The sequence below is a fragment of the Lontra canadensis genome, unplaced genomic scaffold (genome assembly GCF_010015895.1).
Source record: "Lontra canadensis isolate GAN:19392208 unplaced genomic scaffold, GSC_riverotter_1.0 scaffold2, whole genome shotgun sequence".
Lineage (NCBI taxonomy): Eukaryota > Metazoa > Chordata > Mammalia > Carnivora > Mustelidae > Lontra > Lontra canadensis.
In genome coordinates, this window is record NW_022630996.1 from 12,654,884 (window position 1) to 12,672,759 (window position 17,876).

The 17,876-nt window shown below is 38.1% G+C and overlaps 1 protein-coding gene across 3 annotated transcripts in view; it reads left to right on the plus strand.

The window, feature by feature from the left end:
• Positions 1–17,876, plus strand: part of CHCHD3 (coiled-coil-helix-coiled-coil-helix domain containing 3) — a 277,263-nt gene that overhangs the window by 67,676 nt on the left and 191,711 nt on the right. The gene's annotated exons all lie outside the window — the stretch shown is intronic.

Consider the following 17,876-nt stretch of genomic DNA (forward strand, 5'->3'; position numbering starts at 1 on the left):
CATGACCCGAGCCAAAGGCAGAAGCCTAACCCACTGAGCCACCCAGGTGCGCCGGAAATGTATTCTTAATCATTTTTGTTTGTGGTTTGTGTTATTAGCAAAATGAGATTGACGTAATAATGTTGCATAACTTGCTTTCCCTCCTTCCCAGTCTTACATTGCGGTCCTCTTCTCATGTACAGTGTATACGAGTCTTACAGACTTCAGATCTGATCATATATACCATATAAGACGACTTCACCTAGGAAGAGTAATACTAACAGTAACAATAGATAATAATAAGTAATAATACCCAGTGGTAATAGCTAAAAGTTTTGAATGCTTCCTTTGTCCCAAGCGCTGGTGCAAATCCTTTCTACATACTGGTCATGTAACCCTCCCTGCAGCGGTGTGGTGGATGTGCTGCTGGCACATTCCCATTGCAGGTGCAGTGTCCAAAACATGGAGAGCTGCACTTCCTAGTCTCATGTCCAGAAAACAGGTTGGGATTTGAACATAAACAATCGAATCTGAAGTCATACTCATCACCACTCTACTTGACTGTGTCTCAGAGGCTATCTTATTTTCTGGCCCAACAGTGATGTTACCTATTATATATTAGTCTGAATGTTCTCTCTGAGGCCCCTTTGATGTGGTTTGCTGAAATTTTATGTTTTTTCAGATTTCAGTATTCTGTTTTGCCTTGATTATGGAGCTCAATAAGTAAGGAATTTAGTTTTGAAAAGAATTCACAAGTGAAGGGATTTTTATTTTTTTGTATTTTTGTTTTTTTAATTCACATGACTGTATTTTGAAATGAAACTGTCAAAATATAGTCAAATAGTACATGAGAATTAATATTTCAGTAAATTCTGCTGTAAAATATTGGGAATTGTGTATTTCTTTATGAATCTGCCTGTCAACTATACAATTCAGTTTTTATAGCCTTAAAGAAAAAAGAGCCCAAGCTATTGTCCAAGTGAGTTTCTGTAACTTTTTATTTGTACAGCCGCAAGTAGGTTTGACACAGAAAGCACTTTCCTGAAACTACTGAAAACTTGTATGTTAGCCCGAGAAAAATTGAGGGTAATAATCAGAATTTTGATTACTGATTATTCTTGCTCCATTCTTCTTGCCTTTATGTCTCTCCTTTCCCCCTTATAATTAATTAGCCCTGTTTCTGCTTTTAGTATATGTGCCAAAGCCAGTACATCCCTGTCTCTGCTTTTACAATGTACTGCAAATCCATTTACCTCTCATCATTTCTATCCCTACTTTGTCCAAGCTAGTGGTTCTCAGCAGGGGAATATCCCCCCGACCATCTCCCAGTGGGGCATTTGGCCGTGGCTGAGACCTTGACAATTGTCACAACTTGGAGGGTGCTCCTGGCATCTAGTGAGTGGGTGGTGGCCAGGGATGCTGCTAATACCCTAGGATCACAGAACACCCACAAGAAAGAGTTGTTCAGTCCAAATGCTGTCAGTGCTAAGGTTTCGATACCCTGGTCTAAGCCATTATAATTTCTCAGTTGCAGTTATTACAAAGTCTATTCCAGGGAACCATTCTTGTCCCCAGATTCTACTCTTCACAAAGCAGTATTAGTGTGCTTTAAACATTTATCTATCGATCGATTTATTTATTTATTTATTTATTTATAGATTTTTATCTATTTATTTATTTGACAGAAAGAGAGAGAGGCAGGGAGAGGGAGAAGCAGGCTTCCAGAGCAAGCAGGGAGCCTGATGCGGGACTTGATCCCGGGACACTGGGATCATGACCTGAGCCGAAGGCAGACGCTCAACTAACTGAGCCACCCAGGTGCCCAACACTTATTTATTTTTTAAATGTAATCTTTATGCCCAACATGAGGCTCGAACTCATGACCCTGAGATCAAGCATCGGGCGCCCTACCCACTAAGCCATTCAGGTGCGCCTAAAAAGTACTTTGAATCATGGGAATTTATTTGATTACAATTCTATAATGGCTTTTCATTAGATTTAGCATAAAGTCCAGACCTTTCCATGACCTTCTAGTCCTCTGATTCTGTTTATATATTCATATGCTCGTGCATCATCTCCTCCCACCCTCTCACAAGGATGTCAGCTGCAAACCTGTCTGTGCCCACAGCTCCATGCCGCTTTTGCCCGGCTGGCTCCCTCCTACTGGTCGATGTTCTTTTCAGCCCCACACAGAGGCTTTCCTTGCTTGTTTTATCTAAATCTCCTATCTTGTCCCCTCACGGTGGTTATCCTCTTCTCTACTTTGTTTCTTTGTAGCGCTTTGACCGCTGGTTGACCGTCTCTTCCACCGGAATATAAAGGTCCGTGAGGCCGGAACTCATTGTCATGTAGCAAGTGTCAACAAGAATGCATTACCAAATTAAAATAACATTTTATGGGTATGGCTAAGTAGATGAGAACAGGATAGAATTTGTCCATAAGGGAAAAGAGGCAGGAGACTCAACGTAAGACAGCAGTAACTCCCGTTCCCCAGGTGCTGTGCCGGGGCATTTGTGGGCATCAGCTGTGTGTGCCCTCTGAGCCTTCTGACCAGGCCTGTGTCACCTGTGTGGCAGCCTGGGGGCGCATACCCCCCAAATTTCCCTGGGACCTGGGGGAGGGTGGCTCTGCCCTCCACGGATTTGTCCTACAGCCATAGAGCGCTCCAAGAGGCGGAGTGCCTCGCCCGACGAACCGACAGAAGGCAGCAGCAGGATTCGATCCCGCCCTTCCCTGACGTGCCTCTTTCCCAGCTATTTCCCTTCAGCAGTTTTTGGATCATAGGAAACAACTGTGGTTTGTGTCTTCCCCCCTTGGAGGCTTTGTCGGCTCTCTGTGTTTGACGTGAAGACTTTTGTTTTTTACCCTGCTTTTCCCCCTTGTCCTGAGACCGTTGCTTCGTCTGCATTGCCTGAAAGTGAAGGACGGGCATCGTGAGAAAGCGGTTTGAGCTCTGGACCGTTTTTATTGGCAGCGAAAAACCTACTCAAAATTTGAACTACGTGTGAAATACACTTGTGTGACTGATACTTGTATGTATCATACTTGTATGACTTGTGTGACTGACCCCAAGTGTGTTTTATCTAAGTCTGTGAGCCTTGAGTGTTGGGTTGAAGTCAGCAAGTCTGCAGCCTCTGCCACAGACCCTTTATTAGTCCCTGTGCATTCTGTCAAAGGTGTCTCTTTTCCTTCCTTCAAAAGGAGCCTGGGATCCCATGGATTTGTATTTTGAAAATCTGTGTCCCTTTGCCTGGTTTGGTGAGAGTTTTTTTGTTGAATCCTAAGAGATCATCTCTTCTCTGCTTTCCCCAGCCTTCCTGGCTCCTAGGAATCAGTGTCCCCGTGAGGCCCCCTGGGGAGCCAAAAGCCCAGGGTGGCCCACGGTGGCAAACTGTTCCAAGTTTCAGCGTTCCTGTCTGCTTTGGCATTTGAGTACTGTCTTGTGCTTCATGCTCTCTCGTGTCCATCCTCCCACTACCTTCAAGTTTTTTTTTTTTTTTTTCTTGGTTCACTTTTTTGTTTTTTGCTTTTTCATTTTCAGCAGCTTGTCATGGGAATGACACACACTCAGCAGAGTCAGCTTTAGACAGCTTTTTGCAGACAAGAACAACAAATTCACCAGTCAGGGAGCAAAGTGAGAGAAAAATGAAGAACAATATTAGAAAAGAACCCTTTGGGAAGCTGCACAAAAAATGTTATATTAAAATCGATACTGGGGCTTGACCTTTTGTGGTACTGTATATTTTAAAGCCTTCTATTGATTCTCTTTTAATAACATGTTTATTCTAGTTTACTGACATAAGCCTAGGGAGAATACAAAAAAAAAAAGATCAAATTCTTTATTATGGTGGCCATTTAAATTTGTCTCAGGCATTTTTCATGGCAGACTGGTGTTATCTTTATGTATTTAATATATATCATTCTTACACAGTATAGGACTGAGAGGTTATAAAAGTGGCAAAGTGATTTTTTAATTTACTTTTGTCGAAAATATGACTGGCCTTGCTGTGTCATAGCAGTGTGGTATCCTGCCACCACCTCTCCCCCTTTAAGATTTTCTTTCTTTTCTGCATGTGTGCAGAAGACAGAAGAGTCTCATTTTGAATTCCACCCCCCCCCCAGCCCCGAAAAACATTGGTAGTATAATCTACCAACTCTGGGGCCATTTGGAAACAATTCTATGCATAATGACCGCTCTCTGACTCTATAACTAATGGCAGAATGCCCAAGAATAGGAAATTGCCTTACTTGACCCTTTTGATCAATCAATCTTGTCATTCCAGAGACAGAAATATTCATCGCTTTTCTCTGTGAGCGGCCATTCATTGTTCAGTCAGGAAGGCAGCCATCTTCATGGTGTTGTCCAGTCTTGAAGTGATTGTGCTGTATGCTCATGTCCGCCAGTTTTCCCCATTAGGAGAAAAACAGGATTAATTTTCTTATCTCATTCCGATGATTTTTCCCCAACATACAGATATTAAGAGGTATCCAGAACAGCAGGAAGGACTTGAAAGATACACCTGGAAAGGTTATCCTGTAAATGGCAAATTAAATGAGATTCAACCTGTAGAACATCAAGTTAATAGGCTTGGGGAGAAATAGGATGCTCGGATCTAATTCACGGTTTTAATATAATAGTTCTGTTGTTTATGGGACATCTGATAGCACATGTTGGGAAGCCAGACAGCAATTCCAGGAAGGCTGTAATGAATTAGAGGACATTTTGAAAGGGCAAATAAATTAATCAAGAAGCCAAGAGAATCAAAAGACTGGAGACATGTACTGTAGCATGATGGGGAGAGAGCTCAGCAGGGATGTAGTTCAGGGTCCCCGGGGAGGTCCAGATTGGTGAGTTTGCCCTCCCTGTGAGTTGTTAAGTGCTGAGGGCATCTGGAAGCAACAGCAGCGGCCATGACGGAGCCACCTTCTCTGCCCACTTCCGGTGACCCCTCAGGCATTTGATAAGGGGAATTGGCTTCTGAGCACCAGCCCGTGGCTAAACCCCTCTAGAGTCTGTCTCTGCTTGTTTATTTCCCTTTGTCCCATAGTTGATTCTTGTAGCCTGGTCTGCTTTCCCGTGTTCTTTCATCCCCTCACCCGTACTACCTTCCTATTACCCGAGAAGATCTATGGAGAAGGGCAAAGTCAAAGGCACACAGTAGTGATAAGAAGTGTTTATTCTAATTACCAAAGTAATGTGCGCTGTATCCAAAATGAGAGAAAAGCAGCTCAACAAAATGAAGAAAAAATGAAAATTGCCATAATCCCACTGCTTATACAAAAACCATTGTAAATATTTTGGTACATGGGGGAAAGTAACAGAAGTGGTGTCGTATGGTCACTATTGTTTTATTTTTGTTGTTAAGATGTATTGTGGATGTTTTCTCATTGGATCATTTCATGGTAGTTCACCACAAGACACTTAGCCTTCCAAGTAAATAGTTCAAAATGTTTCATTACTGTGAATACTGATCTTTGTTATTAAATTTACACATATCCAGTGTTATTTCCTTTTCTATTATAGTATTATCCAGTATTTCTTCCTTGAGTTAAACTTTTACAAGTGGAATTACTAGGTCCAAAATTATGCAAAATAGGGGCACCTGGTTGGCTCACTCAGCTAAGCATGTGCTTTCAGTTCAGGTCGTGATCTCAGGGTCCTGGGATGGAGCCCTGTGTCCAGTTCTCTGCTCAGTGGGGAGCCTGCTTCTCCTTCTCCTCCCCCCTGTGCTCTCTCTTGCTATCTCTTTTTCTCACTGTTGCAGATTTTGGGAATTTAGTGGTAAAACCAGTGTTACCTTATGCCCATAAGATCACACCTTATCATCTCCATTTGTTTTCTAGTGTTTTCATTCACTTTACATGGGTGGTTCTTAATGGGATGGAATAGTCTTTTTGTTGGTCTTGCTGTTACTGAAGGGGTGCTGTGAGAGTTTAGGCACCTACTAAATACTTTCCAGATGATTCTGGGTTATTGTTAAGTCAGTATAGACTAAAAAACTCTTAGTTTTTTAATAGTTTAAACTATTATTTAGTTTTTTTTTTTAAGATTTTATTTATTTATTAGAGAGAGCAAGCATGAGCCAGGGAGACAAGGAGAAGGGCAGAGGGAGAGGGAGAAGCAGGCTCCCCTCTGAACGGGGAAGCCAAAGCAGGCTCCATCCTAGGACCCTGGGATTGGGGATCATGACTTCAGCCGAAGGTTGACGCTTAACCAGCTGAGCCACCCAGGCACCTTATTACTCAGCTTTAACCCCTTGTTAGCTCTCTCTAGATATAAAAACCTGTCACAGAGCCCTGTGTACAGCTGATGAGAGATAGTGTACTCATAGACGTAAGAGATAGTATGTGGCTGGCAGACCCCAGTAGCCTGGAGTGAACTTGGCATTTCTCAAATTGCCACAGTGGATCTGGCCTACATGTGATTTGGCTGACCCATCAACACCATGTTATATCGACAAATGTGTGAATGTGTCCTAAGATCAGGTGTCAATAGAAGAAGCAAACCAGCTTTGAGATGTGTCCAGCTTTGTAAACCATGCCCTGCACACAGTTGGTACTAAATAAATATTTATTGAATGTTTCATTTGGCCACACTTTCATCTTTTAAAGGATAACGCAGTGTTTGCTTTTTGCTTGCTACAAAAAAAATGAAAAGAAAATCAAATAAATCTGAAGGTTGAAATGAAAAAACCTATGGCAAGTGGATGACTGAAATCTAGGCTTAAAGAAATTGCATTGCTTACACTTTTATTTTTCGTGTGTGTCTTGATTTTCTATAATTACCTAATTTTATATTTGTAATTAGTGCAGTTATTTTCTTAAGCGTTTATCTTTTTCTAAAACACGTAAGTAAATATTTTTGATGGAACATCTCTTGATTCCGGACTAATAAAAGATGCAGAAGAGGAGCTAGACATTCACTTTCAGCCTGGAACAAGGGGGAACTGAGGGTGTCCCCGCACCTCACCCTTATAGCACCTGTGCGGGTGAATATAGTAGACACGGAAATGGAGTAGAGATGGAAGAGATTTCAGGGTGTGTGTTTGTGCACAAGAACTGGGAATCCGAAGACCGGGGTTCTGGTCTTTCCGTGCCCACTTATTAACTGTTGGAATGCGGCTGAATCACAGAATTAACTCCTATCTAAAAACATGGAAACAGCTTTGAAAGAGTATAATCCTACTTGTCTCCTGGTGTTGTGAAGATCAAATAATATAATACAGTTGTGTTGGTCTTGTAAACTTTTATAATAATGCTAATTTTAATAAAAGTAATGATAGTTATTACCATAGCTACTCTTACTGTAGCTATTAACCTCTTGAATAAACTCCCTTCTTATCATAGATATGACAGTGGAGATGTGATGCAGACGTTTCACCAGCAGGACCCAAACAGCCTTTCTTCCTTTTGCTGTATCGTGGTGATTAGACTCCATAGATCACTGAACCAAAATAGAAAGTTTCTGTATTTGAAAATTTTCTTCATTGTAAAGTATTGTGCTAGTTTAAAGAAGTTTCTTTTTTCTTTTCCTTTTCCTACCCCAAGTCTAGAGACTGTTCCCCCTTCACACTGCTTTTTTACTCCTGTTGTTTTCATCTTCTACTTAATTATCCCAGTGTTTAAATTGCTGTTCTCCTTCTCTTTTTGGGCATATATCATAATTCGTGTCCTACCAAGAGGTAAGTTAACCTGACCTCTCTGCCGGATACTGTTTTAAATCTCGGTTCCATTTGAGATTTATCTTTACTTATAAAGAATCTTTACTTATAAGCTTGCTTTTTTGAAACTCTCCTTTTGCTTTCATGGCCTGCTTGTGTAGTACGATCAGTCTTATTTTCTAGGACTCTGAAGCTGCTCTGGTATTTTTCTCAGGAGATGGTGTGTTAGTTTGCTGTGGCTGCCATAAGAAAATGCCATGGACTGGGTAGCCGAAACAATAGAAATTTATTTTTTCATAGTTCTGGAGGTTGGAAGTCCAAATTAAAGTGTTGTCGGATCTGATTTCTCCTGAGTCCCGTTGTCTTGGCTTGCTGATGGCTGACTTCTCTCTGGTCTTCATCTAGCTTCCTCCCTTACACCTCCGCCGCCCCGCAAGTTGGAGAGCATCCTTCCTGTGTCTTCTTCTTCTAAGGACACCAGTCATATTGGATTGGGGCCTCACATTTATGACTGCATTTAACCTCAATTACCTCTTTAAAGGACCTGTCTCCAAATACTGTCATGTCCTAAGATACTAGAGGTTAGGTCTCCAAAATAATGAATTTTGGAGGAGACACACTTCAGTCCATTAACAGAGGGATAGACTGATATATACATGTAAAAATCGACAAGTGTAGTTTTTAAGTTTTCCCTCAGCAGGAAATTCTCATATTAAATCTTTAAGATACCTTTTAGGTCTAAAATTTTAAGTGTTTCTTTCTTTCTTTCTTTTTTTTTTTTTTAAGATTTTATTTATTTGAGAGAGAGAGAGAGCACAAGCACGGGGAGGGGCAGAGGGAACGGAAGAAGCAGACTCCCCACTGAGCAGGGAGCCTGATGTGGGGCTTCATCCCAGGACCCTGGATTCACGATCTGAGCCGAAGGCAGATGCTTAACGACTGAGCCACCCAGGCGCCCCCTGAGTGTTGATTTTCTAATGGAAGTTATTTTTATCAAGACTCCAATGATTATAGCTTGAAGTTTAAAAAGGGTTAGGGTCAGGATTTATTGATTGGTAAAGATGATGTTATATGTTCCTATTTTTCTGTTTTTATCTAAGCAGGTATGTTGGTAGTAAACAAATGAGCCAAATGGTAGCCACTCAAAGGTGGCAGATTAATATGGGCAGGATCTTGAGTTGAAGCTCTGAGCCTTGGCAAATGTAAAGCAGAAGACTCTGATAATTTGAACTTGACAACTTACTATAAATGGTAGTGCATTGTCACAGGAAGGAAGTAAAATTGGTCTTTACGGTCACATGTACTTTTTCACTGTCACATATGATGGACAGTGACAGAATTATCATTTCTTCATTACCACATTTTTGAATCATATGAGATATTTAGTCAGTTTTATGTGCCTCACACAGTTAAAAATAAAATCTTGATAGTTATATTTGTTATTTTAAACTTTGCTTTAAAAAAGAAATGGTCTCCTGTGTCTTCCCATAGAGCTGACCTGAACCCAGAGAGGTTAATTTAGCATTTGAAGCCCATTTTTAAAGCATACACGTTTCCAGGTATTTTTAAGAGCACGTTTGCCAACTCTGTACTTCTTTAGCCCTAGAAACATGTGTCTTAAAGAAATTTTTAAGAATTGGCAATAGTGGGAGTTTCAGGTTCTAGCAGACTTCCACAAATGGTGTTGCACGTTGTCTTTGAAACATTTATCTTACCTGACAAACTGTTTTCCAAGGTTCATCTTGATTGATTTTAATACATAGATCTTTAATACTTTTGGGATTTATTTTTTCACATATCCTAATTGACCTCATTGGTTACTTACATCTTTTCACCCCATTTCCATGCTCTCTTTTATATATACATACATACATTAATGTACATACATTTATATACATAAAAAATGTATATAATATATAAAATATATAAATAACAAATATGTAAATACATACACATAGCATCTCCTAGAAATTCAAATACAAGTTTTATTTTTCAATGACTAACCCATTTTATTTCACCATGGAATCTGTAATGAAACTGTATAATAATGTCACTTATTTTCATTTTTATTCTTGTTTAATTTCTACTTAAATGAATGGTAAGTTAATATCATTGTAACATTTACAGCCTATATGAATGTATTATAGTATATGAGGATTTCAGGAGGTGTCATTATTGTGTGACATTAAATGGAAGAGCAGTTTTAATAAGGGTTCTGTAGATAATTTGAAAAAAAAATTTGAAAATGTGTCCCTATTTAAATAATACTCCCATTCTAAGTTAATTGTATTAAAGCAAGCTAAAAGTGAATTAGAAATTGAAGCAGTGTTATAGGCTCTAATAGTTTGGTAATGAGTGGTCTTCTTTTGTAGTACTTAACCTTCATGCAGGTTCTCTCTCTGTGTAAAGAATGCTCTTTTTGAACTGTTAAGTACTACAAATAAAATTATTTAGTCGTAGGAAAGTCTAATTACATGGATTTCTTCCATTGTAGTAATTACAAATTCACCTACATTATGGGAGGGGCAGGAATGGGCTGAAGGTTACCAGACGGAGATCTGATCTTTTAGCTTTGCCTCCTACTCGTCCGTAATCTTGACTAGCTGATTTGCCTTCTCAGTTCCCTTAGTTGTGAAATTAGGTTGTAAGAATACCTACCTGATAAGCATTTAAAAAAAAAAAAGATTTCATTTATTTAATTATTTGAGAGAGAGTGAAAGTGAGAGAGATCACACGGGGAGAGGGAGAAGCAGACTCGCTGCTGAGCTGAGATCCCGATGCCACTGAGTTAAGAGCTGGATGTGGGGCTCCATCCCAGGACTCTGGGATCATGACCTTAGCTGAAGGCAGTTGCTTAACCCATTGAGCCACCCAGGTGCCCTGATAAGTTCGTTTTTAAGTGAAGGATAAATAAGATAATATATATAAATTGCCTGGCACATGTTAAACTTTCCATACAAAATACTTTTTTTTTTTTTTTTTAATACCAAGAACTTTTGTCTCTTTGAAGAGTGTGATGGTTAGGGGTGTGGCCTCAGGGATCAGACTGCTTGGGTTTGAATTCCAGCTTTACGGGCTACTAGTTCAGAGACCACACAGTAAATTACTTAACTTCTTTAGAGGTCAATTTCCTCCTGTGTAAGATGGGAGGACAATAATAACACCCACGTTGGGATATCTTCAGGGCTACTTTGCAGACTAAATGGGACATTCCATTTAAATGTCCATTTAAATGCACAGTGACTCACACAGAATCACAGAACATATATTACACATATGTGATTGTCTATCTTGTCTGTCCATCCATCCGTCCATGCATTTCAGAGAATTATTCCCTAGTTGTATAGAGAGAAAAACCTGCCTGCTGTCTTCTGCATGTGCCCTTTCTCATTCCTTGCCTTCATTATTTCTAAGGAGTATAGAAAATCTCTTTGTTGGTGAAAATGCAAGAAAAACAAGCTAAGTGAAGCTAGATGAACTTTGTTTTCTTTTGCATGAACCATTGATTATGTTTCTTCAAGGGTATGCCATGCCTAGTTCCAAAAGGGTTAAGTGTGAGAAATGAGATAGGGCATTTTTTTTTCTTATCAGATTAACAAGTCATTGAAAATAATCAACTTCTAGTTTGAAGAAAATAACCCTTTAAGTTAATATAAATGTTAAAATCGATAATGATGCCAAATGGTTGATTCTTGTGTATTGGCCCTTTTACTTTTTAAAAAAAAAATATTTATTTTAGAGAAAGTAGTGAAACAGTAATATGCCATGAGCTGAGAACTGATGAGAGAGCTTTTAGTGGACACCTCCTTATTGCTTTGAAATACTAGGAAGAAAAATACCTCACTTGTACATAGATATATTTGAGACTTAGTGTAGCCCTGTGGTGTCCTATGGCCACAAGTAATTATTAAAGTACTTGAAGTGTGGTTGCTCTGAATTAAGATTTACTCTAAGTATAAAATACAGATTTCAAAGACTCAGTGTGAAAAAAGAATATGAAATAGCTCTTTTTAATTTATAAAAATATCTCTTTAATTGTATTGATTATTTGTGGAAATAATTATTTTGAATGTATTCAGCTAAATAAAATACATTGTTCAAATTAATTTGACCTAGCGCTTTTTACCTTTTTAATGTGGCCTTTAGAAATTTTTAAATCACATTTGTAACTTTCATTGTATTTCTTTTAGTCAGTATTACTCTAACGTCTTATTTAAACAGTGCATTTACATAACAATGGCAGCATAGCAAAATTGAAAAAAACTCAGCTAGTACCCCTTCTTTTTCCCCAGTGGTAACCATCATTAACAATTTCTTGTGCATTCTTCCTGCGATTTTTCTAAGCATACTGCGCTGCTCTTAAGTACTTTTTAAAAGAATATTCATAAAAGCTACTGTAATTTAACATAGATTCTTGGATTAGGGTGGGAAAAAAGTGCCAAGTGACTATTTCTCTCTTTTTTGTCTCAGTTATTCATACTTGAGGGAAGTCTAATTACTGAATCTATGTTCCCATAAAGAGACACTATCATTACCTGCAGGAGCATCAGGACCAGTGCTTAGGAATTAATTAATTTTCATTGAATTTGTACCATCAGTTTTTTAAAATGATTTAAAAGAAAAAAAATGGACTCTCACTGATTATGGTGGTAATTAAGATTTTATAGTCAATGAAGTCTATTACCTGTCATTGGCAAACTTTTCAAGTTTTCTATAGTAGACATTTTAAGGCATTTTTGTTTCTGTTTGTCTCTTTTTGAAATAATTGTTGTTACAGTTGCTGATCTGGTAAAAACAGAATAGAGTTAATAGCATAATATAAATGTTATGATATAAACGAAGGAATGACATCATTGTTGATGTTAGAGTCACTGATTTTTTAATATGTTTTGTACACTGTTCTTTTTTGGGGGGGGTACAGTATTCTAAGCACATAATACATGCTCAGTAAGTACTTTAATGGTTAAAACATGGTATATCAAGTTGAATAGTAGAGCATCATCACTTGATAATTTTTCTTTCTTTTCTCACTACCTGAGCCAAATTGAGAAGATACTTTGTAAACTATCAAAAAATGACATCAGTGGAAATATAGATGTTAGAAAACATTTCAGCCATATATATGTTCATTCTGCTGCTTTTTTATGGTCAATATATGTAACTGTTCATTGTATACTTGGAAAGTATGCATTCTCTAGCTGTTGGGTATAGGGTTCTATACATGTAATTAGATTAAAAATGGTGTTCACATCTGTAGTCTTGCTACATTTTCTTTCTTTTATACTGTGTCATCTGCTAGTTTCTGTTAAGAGCTGTGTTAAATCTGTGATAGCGGATTTGTCAGTTTTGTCTGTATTTCTGACAGTTTCTGCTTTATATAGTTTGAAGCTGTGTTATTATAGGTTGAACATTATATCTATTCCTTTTGAATCTTGTTACCATCGTGTAGTCATCTTTATCTGTAATGACACTTTAACTTAAAGTCTATTTTGTCAATATAGCTGCACCAGCTTTTGGTAAGAGTTCGCTAATTACATTTTTCCATCTTTTTATTTTCAGTCTTCCTGTATTTTAATAATTTTGCTGTATCTCCTACAAACAGTATGTAGGTGGATTTTTACAATCCAGTCTATCAATCTGTGACTTAACTAGCAAGTTCAGTCCAAATTACACCTATTATGATCACTTATTTATTTAGAATTATTTCTGCCATTTTCTGCCATTTTGTGTTTTTTGTCTCTTTTTCTCTCCATTCTTGTTATTTTTTGCTTATTTTCTCCCTTTTTTTCTAGAAGGTAAATGAAGCAGCATAGAAATTGCTGTTGTCTGCTCTTTTTCTTCTAACAACCACAGTGATAATCCAAGGGAAGGTTTCTTACAGGCCCTTTCTGGTTCATTGTAGTTGCTATGTTTCATAGATTTTTCTGTGTTTACTCACATTGGTGTAATGCTTTGAGTATGACCTACTGCTTAACATTGTCGTTTAATCTGATTCTACAGCAATCATTTGCCATAAGGTTATTTCCAACTTCTTATGAGAAAAAACACCAACTCAGTGAGGTTATGCTGATAAATTCAGTATGGCAGAGTAGAGGTTTAAATTCAGATGTTCTAATTCTAATGTTTTAGTGATTACTGACATGGCTGTTGTGAACTGTGAATGCAGATAAATATTGGAAACTGGGCCTTCTTTTCATCCTTTGAATAGTGTTTTATTTTATTTATTTTATTTTTTAAAATTCTTTCTAATTAATTACTTAATTTTTAAAGATTTTATTTATTTATTTGATAGAGAGAGACACAGTGAGAGAGGGAGCATAAGCAGGGGAAGTGCGCCGAGCAGGGAGCCCGATGTGGGGCTCGATCCCAGGATCCTGGGATCATGACCTGAGCCGAAGGCAGACGCTTAACGACCGAGCCACCCAGGTGTCCAGTGTTTTATTTTAAAAGCACGATAATATTAACGTTCCAGTTAGTACTTTGCTGTCCTTTCTTCACAGTTCTGTGGTTTGGGGTATCACTTCACTGATTTCGATAAATCTCGTTCTTGTTGCTCTTCATATGCATAATTTTAAGACATAAGGATTGTTTGCAAGTAAGTCAAGGCCAATAATGTGTGCATTAGATTGACACACTGAACCAACTTCACTGTGTGATCCTTAAGATTAGGCACTTAACCTTTACAGAAGATAAGCAGATAAGTTATTTGATCTGAAGTTAATACTTCATAGTTTCACACATTTTTAAAAAGAGGAATAATCAAATTGACATGTTGATGCAATTGGCAGGTTTGATTCTTAAATGTATTTGAATGTGGACTGCCCAGTGTTCCCTTTATGATAACCCTCCTTTTTCCACCTCTTGGCATAGACATGTGAGCTCCTAGTAATTTAAAAATTCTGATGAATGACACTTGATAAATGGTGTGATGTTGTGAATACTGATAAGCGCTAGAAATTCAGCTGGTGAAACATCAATTTCACACCTGAGACCCCAGCTCAAAGTTTAGGTTAAAGGTTTGCCTGGAGTCCGTAGTCCTTTTTCTCAGGCCCCCTGATAAATGCAGTGATTGCAAACCACATTTTTCTTCTGCATCAAATCCAGGCAGCACTCTGAGTCATTAAATATTAAACCTTATATTCAAGAACATTATTCACTCATTAATATTGCATTGCGGCCTAAACCGTATTGTTCAAAACATTTTAGGATGTTACGCAAGTCTGTCAAAATATATTAACAAACTTAGTCATGTTGAACTAAGCAAAAAAAATGACAAACTGTTTGCACCACAAACGTGTTGCACTTACATTTTTGTACAATGTAAGCATTTTGAATTGGGATATTTGGAAATCACTGTAAAGATAAAATGGATGACAGTGGAAGCCAGATGGAATGAATATTCATCTTCCACGTAACATCTGCTATATATCTTAATGAAATTTATAGTTCTCCCTGAAATTTTTCTTCCTTGACAGTATTTGTTTATCTTTAAAATTATTCTAACTAGGACTTGAATATGAGTTAGTACAATTCTGGCTGCTTATAAAACTGAAGCATCTAATTCAGGGACCATTTTTCAAATCTCCATGAAGGCTATCATCACTGCAGAATCGAAGCTAGATGGGCCTCCTGTGAACTGTGGGGTAACTGGGACACTTCTGATACTCGGCAAGTGTAAGAGAGTGATCGAGTTCAAGCCTTGGTCTCTGTGACCAAATTTGTTCTGGATTGCTGTGAACGCATCTGGTTTCTTACTGCTTTTCACAACCCTGTTAGTTACAGTGAGAAGCCATAAAATTCTTCCATGAAGGAAAATGATAGAGGCATTTTTGTGTCTAAAATTGTTCCTCCTTAAAAAAAAAAAAAAAAAGAAAGAAAGAAAGAAAGAAAGAAAGAAAGAAAAGAAATCCTTTTCCTGGTGCAATAAGGAAAAGCCAAGTAGTAAAAGGTGTGAAAATACACAATTGATGAGATACATTGTTTTTTGTGCGGTGGCAATACCACATTTTATGAGCTTTATCTGAAGTATGGTTACACTGATTATATTATACGTTAGGGTTATTGACATTTAATGGGTTAGAATTTAATGAGGGAGCTCAGTAAGAGAGTGTAGGTTGATTTTAAAACATCCTTGATTACTTAAATATTTTTGAACAGGGTATGAATTAATTTTTCTGTGATAGTGGATCAGAAACCTTGTAAGTAGCCCATGGGCTCATCTTGAACACCTACAGCTGTTATTTCAAAAAGAACAGAAATGGGTATTGTGAAGTAAATAATGAAGGTGGCATAGAGAATTCCTGCTGGCTGAGAGTTAAATTATTCATTTTGTTAGTTTAGCTAACATGGTTCGTGCTGCGTGGGATTGGAGCACTATGTCAGTGACTAATATTGCATAATTAAAAAGCCTTATTAGTTCCTCAGGCCAATAATATAGCTGGAATTTAGAAATGGTTGTTAACATCGTGGAAAATAGTTTTATTTGTGTAAGTAGATGTGGTTTACCTAATCATTTTGAAGTTTTTCCGTTATTAAGCATTTGTGTATAACACGTAGGCAGTGTGCCCAGGATGTTTTTAACTGTAGTTAATCTTGTAGGACCTTCCCCTTGCTTTGCTTACCACCCACAGTGTTTTTCTTCTGGACAGGCTGCCCGGGAGTAAATGGTTTGGCTGAAAAGCCCGGTGAGCACACTCCCTTCTCACTGCAACACTGGAGTTCCTTTTCTCACTTAGAATTATGTTGCAGGTCAGTGAAGGGGACCGCGTAGCTGTTCATGTTAACTGAAATGTTAATGTATTACCTCTGCAGTCTTGGTGACTCTGACTCTGGGAGAAAGACCCAGCATACATAGTATTTTGTAGTCGTAATCAACGTGGCTATAATCTTTAGTTTATGCTTCTTCACTTAATGTCATTTTATATACAGATCATACCTTTGGAAAAGTGCTGTAGCAGGATTTCTGAACCTCGGGTGTCTGTGAGTCGGGGGAGGGGTGGAAGCACATTCTGGATCCTCTGTTAGCCACTTGTTGCCATGTAACACTGCCGCCTGTGTTTGCTTTCACAGTTGCATTATGGCCAAATGACAAAAGATGGAGGGCTTTGTTTGGGAGGGAAGAAAGACTAGATGTGTATGTTGATATAATTGAATCGGAACACTGGACATTTTACTTTGGGGGGTTTTAAGCATTTTGATTTCGCATAGGCAAGATCATGTAGTATAGTAATGAGCACATGGTTTTTAAAGTCAGAAAGCTAGAATAGAAATCTTACCACGTCCTTTCTTAACGTGATTTTGAGCAGTGTATTTAACTTCTCTCCGTTTCAGTTTCTTTAGCTCTGTAAGGTGAATAACTACTACTCTGGGATTTTTGTGAGGATTAAATGAAATAATGTACATAAAGCACCCGTTAAAATACCTGGCACAAGGAGGTACTCCCTAAATGGTACCTATTGTAATATTATTAGTTGAATATTATGCATATTTTTCCATTTAAATGGCATAAGTTGTATGTGAAAATCTTCAGAACTCACAATAACAAATGAAATGGACCAGAGAGTAAAAGGACCACATGGGTCTGAATGCCTTTTGTTAGAGTGAGTTGGAGTTGTGTTCTGGTAGACTCCTTACCAGCAAGTCCTGGATGTCCTGCTCCGGCTCCTGCAGGTTGAGTCCTTGTTTCTAAACTAGGGGCCACAGATTGACTTTGGGAGGAAAAAAACAAAAAGTATTTTTTAATGCATTTTCATTTCTGGTGGCTTCATTTGTTTCTTTCATTGTTATCTTTGATGTGAATTCTAATGGTAATAATTTTTATTTCTTAAAGTATGTCTGTGATTTTTTACTTTAGAATCAGAGATGGAACATATCAAGCAAAGGAAATGAACATAAACCCTAGAATGAGAGTAGGTGAAGTCATACAGAATTTCACATTTTTGGCTCTTGTGATACGTCTTTTCTGCTCTCTCATGTTCTGTTTAAAGGTGAAAATTAAATGAAATCCAGTGTACTACTGCTTAGTGTGGCTTTTAGATCAATGGTTTTTATTGGAATTTGTTTTTTCTTTAGCATGATTTCATAGGGAATGCTAGAAATAAAACCTCTGCCCAAGAATGAATTTTTAGCTGATGAGTAGTGTCAGAGAGCCATGCAAATTGGTTGCTGTTATCTAGGGCCTGGTGGGTGCTGATGTTGTCTGTTGGACTCCCTGTGCAGACCAAGGTGACTTGTAAC